Raw genomic sequence first — 5,977 nt, 5'->3', positions numbered from 1 at the left:
CCTCACTATGAGACAGACCTTTCCATCAACACCCTTCACATCTACTGCCAGCCCCTCTCCACTTGGTGAGACCTTTTCAACTGCAGTGACCAAATCAACAAAGAGGTAGCTTGGGTCATTCGTTTAAAAAAACCGCGTTAGCTAAGTTGGGTGATAATTAAAGAGCCTGAACTTTAGGCCCAGGAAATGAGTTCAAATTCCATCTCCACCCATGACTAACAGCAACACCTTGGGAAAATGATTTGAGGTCTCTAAAACAGAGTCTATGCTGTAAAATTAAAAAAAAACCTCTCTTGTTGAGTTGCCAAAAAGATTCATGGAGATAAGTGTTTTAATTAAACATTAATTATACACTTAATGATTTTTAATTATGATAAAATGTATATAATATAAAAACATATAAAGTTACCATTTTAAGAATTTTTAAATGTATGGTGTTAAGTATATCCCCACTGTTGTGCAGTCTCCAGAACTTTCTCACCCTGCAAAACTGAAGCCTTATACCCATTAAATAATAACTCCCACCACCCCCTCTGTCCCTGGCAACCATTATTCTATTTTCTGTTTCTATGAGTTTAGCAACTGTTGATACAGAATAGTTGGTGAAATATTGCAGTACTTGTCTTCTTGCATATTTCACTGAGCATAATGTCCATAAGGTTTTATCATGTTGTAGCATATGACAAGAGTTTCTCTCCTTTTTAATGCTGAATTGTATTCTACATATGTATAGACCACATTTTGTATATTCATTCACCTGTGGATAAACACTTGGGTTGCTTCCATCTTAGGGCTATTGTGAATAGTGATGCTATAAACAGGGGCGTACAAATATCTTTGAGACCCCGGGTTTTCTGTTCTGTTAAAAATATACCCAGGGCCCCTCCCTGGTGGTGCAATGGATTACAGCACAGCACTATGAAGCTGTTGCTGCCACTACAGCACGAGTTTGATCCCCAGCCAGGGAGGTGACCCACATGGCATGGCAGAGTTCTCCTGACATTCCCGCTGCTCCCCTCAGCAGGGTATTTCAGTCCATCTACCTGTTCCTCTTCCCACTCTGTCTCTGGTGAATCCTCTCACACCCTGCACCTCTGGCCTGTACCCCAGTTCTGTGTGCATAAATAAATTAATCTTTTTTAAAAAAGAATATATATATATATATATATATATACACACCCAGGAGTATTATTGCTGAGTCATGTGGTAGTTATATTTTTAATGTTTTGAGGAACTGCCATACTGTTTTCCATAGTGACTACGTGATTTTATATTCAACCCAACAGTACATAAGATTTCCAATTTCTCCACCTCCTCATGAACATTTATTTTCTGTTTTGTTTCCCTGATAGCAGCTATTCTAGTGAGTGAGAAGCTGATAGGTCATTGTGATTCTCATTTGCATTTTCATAATTATTAGTGAGTTTGATCACCTTTTCATATGCTTGTTTATGTTCACTGAAGATATGTCTATTCAAGTCCTTTGGCCATTTTTTTTAAATTGGGTTATTTATTTTCTTATTGTTGTTGAATTCTTGGCGTTCTTTGTATATTCTGGATATTGACACCTTCCTTAACAAACCCATGATTTGCAAATATTTTCTCCCATTCTCTATGATTCTTTTCCACTTATTGTGCACTTTGATGCACAAAAATGCTAACTTTTGATGCTGTCCAATTGATCTATTTTTACTTTTGTTGCCTGCACATTTGGTGTCATATCCAAGAAGTCATTTCCAAATCCAATGTCATGAATACATCCCTTGTTTTCTTCTAAGATTTTAGCATTTTGGGCCTTGTATTTAGAGCTTTTATCCAATTTAAGTTCATTTTTTATATACTATAAGGTAAATGTCCACTATATTCCTTTCATTGTGGATATCCAGCTTCCTCGACACCAAAGACTGTCTGTCTTTTCCCCATTGAATAGTCTTTGTACCCTTGTGGTAGTAATTATACATTTGCTTTTGTGATTACCTCATTTCTGTCTGTCTCCCTCACTAACTTAAAAGCTCCAAGATGGCAAGAATCATGTTGATTCTACTCACTATAGTGCCATTAGGGCCTAGTATACAATGAAGGATCAATAACATTTTATTGAATGAGCAAATAAATGCTTGAAAAATACGTATACAGTGCCTGCTACTAAATCAAATTTCAATGAGCAGGAGCTATGATTCTCATTGCTGTTGTTTTTCAACCATGGTACCCTTTGCCTAAGACCCATGTTGCTTAATCTGAAAAAAAAAAAAATAGAAAATTTAAAACTTACTGCCTCCAAGAAAACCAGTGTCAGGGTGCATGATAATTTGGGATTTGGGATCTGACAGACTTGTTTTAAACATCAGTGCATCTCTTTTTAATTGTGTAATCCATGGGCCATTATTTAACCTTCTGCCAAGTCTCAGTTTCTTCACCTGTAAAGTGAGGACAGTAATACCCACCTCGTAAGGAGATATTATGTGGATTAAATGAAATAAGAATAATATCTTTGCATAGTGCCTCAAATTTATAAGTCCTCTATAAATGGCCATTCCATTATTTCTTTACAGATCATTTGAATCTCTTTAATCCTAGATTGAATTAGCTATTGAAAAGCTATGCCTTTTCAAAGGTTACTGTCTTAGTTATTGTCTTCATTTACAAGGCAATTTAAAATAGATAACAAGGATAAACAAGTTTGAATGCGAAACATTTGATCAGAATATGTGAAGCAAACTGTCTTTGAAGAACTCTTATCAGATCTGGGAATTACCACAGCCTGGAAAAATTAGTAATTATTTTTTCTCTTGACCAAAATGGAAAACATCTTATCAGAACAGATCCTGATGTAGATCATCTCTATGAAAATAAACATTTTTCAGGAAGATTCTCCCCCCTTTTTTTTAACATCACTTAGCAGAAAGTATGTCAAGAAAGAACTAATCTCCTTGAGAGTTTGGTGACTCATACTGCCAGAAAAGACCCCTAGAGAAGAGCTGCTCCATCTGGGCCCAAGTAGAGTAAATGATTAAACCTATCAGTGCTGTTAGGGCTTGTATTTCATATTGGTGACTTATTAATCACTTGACCTTTTCCACAGTGCATTTAGCATAGTAAATTATATTCTTTTCTATTGAGGCTTCGGTAACTTACATAACTGCAACTTAGGCAAAGCTGGGCTCAATATAAGTCACGCCTTGGACATACTGCTGCTGCTTGCACATTTTTACCCTATACTGGACAGTTTGGTGGCTACCTGGAAAGAAAGCATTGGAAAAAAGCAGAAAAGGGAATTACGAAGACACAGTAAATTAATTTCCCACTTTACCTCCAAATCCTCTCATGGCTAGGACAGAAGGAATAATTTTACATGCTGTTTGAGAATTTTTGTATGGTTTTCATCTCAAAAAATAGCTAGTTAAACTATTTTTAATAAGTAGAAATAAATCCAAAGGCCTTTTCTCTGCCCCTGCAGTCCTCCATTCTTATTTAGCTCTAATATTATTGACTCTCCCTTCCTCTGTAATAATCTTGTTTCTTTCCAAACCCTTTAACTGTTTCTGTTGACTCATCAATTTCTTCCTTATGAATGATTACACAGTTCAATTCAAGAGACACATAGTTATTTGTTTAACAAACATATATGGAATACTTATTGTGTTCCAGACACTTTCTAGGTTCAAAGGTTGCAAGAGAAAGGCTAGTTAAAAAGAATTCCGGGAAGTGATAAGAAAGACTATGAAGTCACTCAATCATTCAGCATTCAGCGAATACTTTTTAAATGCCCCCACACACCAGAGACTGTTCTAGATGGTAAGAATTCCCACTTGCCCTCCTGAATTGGGTCTCCTGGTGATAAGCAGGATTTTGTCCCAGTGAGTAAAATAAGGCACCGTCTAAGTATAGGTTGATGGGGTAGTAGATTGGAGTTGAGAATGAAGAAATGAAAAAGGGAGAATCTAAAAGGAATTTTAAAAGAAAAGTTGATAAAAATATCATAACTAGTTCAACATGGAAGTGGTGTGCTGAGACAAAGCCAATGCCACAGAAGGTCAGGGAAACGTCCCACCATTCACTCCTTCCTTCTCCTCTCAAAGTGTCTTAATTTTCATCTGGTTCTTTTCCTTTCCCTCCACTCTCAGCCATGACATTGATTCCCACACCCAGTTTAAAGGTGGGCCCTGATTGATTAAATTATTCAGTGGCCCTCATTCCCTGGCATAGTGACAGGTTCAGGCATGTTCATGTGTGTTACTATGAGGCCAATGAAAGAGAGTGTATATTGGAACATGGGCTGGACCTACTCTATAAAAAGCCCCTTCTTCTGAATGCTGATATATAGGGAAGTGAGAATGGCACAGGGGCAGATATTTTGTCATTTCAAGGGGAAATCCTAGAACTCCAGGGGTAACTTTGTGGAACCCAAGGATGAAATCAGTTCCACAGAATGCACAATGAAGAGATCAGGAGAAAGTGGATCTTCTCCATGGCATAATTTGAGTCTTGAAGCAATATGAAATTAGCAAAGTTCTCAACTTTTCAATCATGTGAGCAAAGAAATTTATCTGTACTGTTTAAGCTAGTTTGAGTTTCCAGTCAACTGCAACCAAAAGAATCCCAACTATTGCAATCCCCATTAGCATAAAGCACTGTGTTGAGTTCCCAGGCACCTAGTACTTATGATCTTAATTGGTTCTGTGACTGGATATCTTTTGGTTAACTTTTGAATTACAACATGCTCACTGTACACCTGCACTCTGCTGTGTCTGAAAACAACCTTGTTTTCAGTGTTAAACAAAAGTTTCCAGTGACTTGTTCATTGACATTAAAGAAGAAGGGTAAAATGAGTCTTTAGCCAGAGGTTTACAGAAGAAAACACATTTGTATTCAGATATTCTTCTGCTCCCTCTGATGTGTTCTTTTGCATTTCTTATAGTTTCTCTACCCTAGTGATGAAGTCAGCCGTAGTTACTTTTTTTCCCAGAGAGCTTATGCATAGATAGAGGTTCTTATTTTTTAGGTGCACAAGACTCCTTTGGGAATGAGCTTATAAAAATACATCAATTCTTATGGCATGCTACAGGAGATCAGATTCAGCAGGTCGTGGGTAGGGTCCAAGAACTGATTTTTTCCCCCTCACCCATTATGACAACTTCACTCTGAATCCCAACCTCCACTCTCTTTACCTGTGGTAAATTTATTTCAATTTTCCATGTCTGCTAACATATTTTTATTTTGTTTTGATTGGTCATGACTCAGTTTCTTTATATTGCACATAGAAATAAATTGTCCAATGTTTATTTTTATCTTTCTCACTTATTTACAATCACATAATTCTCCTGAGTTCCTTACATTTTGCTGCAAATGGTTAAATTTCTTCTTTCCTTACAGCTGAGTCATGTTCCCCTATGTATATATACTACATCCTCTTAGGTTGTTTCCATGTCTTAGCTATTATGCACATTGCTACAATAAACACTGTGGTGTATAAAACCTTACAAGTTAATGGTTTCATATTCTTCAGTTAGATACCCAGAAGGAGGATTTCTGGATCATATGATAGTTCTATTTTTAGGGTTTTTTCATTATTAATTATATTTATTTAAATGTATATATTTTACATATTGTTCTTTTTTTAAGATTTATTTATTTATGCATACAGAACTGGTGTACAGGCCAGAGGTGCAGGGGTGCAGGGCAGTGAGAGGATTCACCAGAGACAGAGTGGGGAGTAGGGCAGGCCAAGTGATGAAATAAACTCATGCTGAAGTGGCTTTAGCTTCTCAGTGTTGTGCTTTAACCTGCTGCACCACCAGAGAGGGCCCCATATTGTTCATTTTTGTATAATGTTTGATTTTTCTTCTCAGGTGTAATCACTATATTTTTAGTTTTTTGAGGGAGGTCCATAATGCCTCAACCAACTAGCATTTCCACCAATATTACATAGGGTCTTCTTTCTCCACTTCCTCGACACTTACTGTTTTTTTTTTTTTTA

This window comes from Condylura cristata, unplaced genomic scaffold (assembly GCF_000260355.1).
Source record: "Condylura cristata isolate star-nosed mole 26May11 unplaced genomic scaffold, ConCri1.0 scaffold00027, whole genome shotgun sequence".
Taxonomy (NCBI): Eukaryota; Metazoa; Chordata; class Mammalia; order Eulipotyphla; family Talpidae; genus Condylura; species Condylura cristata.
The sequence above is the reverse complement of the archived record's forward strand: the minus strand, read 5'-3'. Positions refer to the sequence as shown.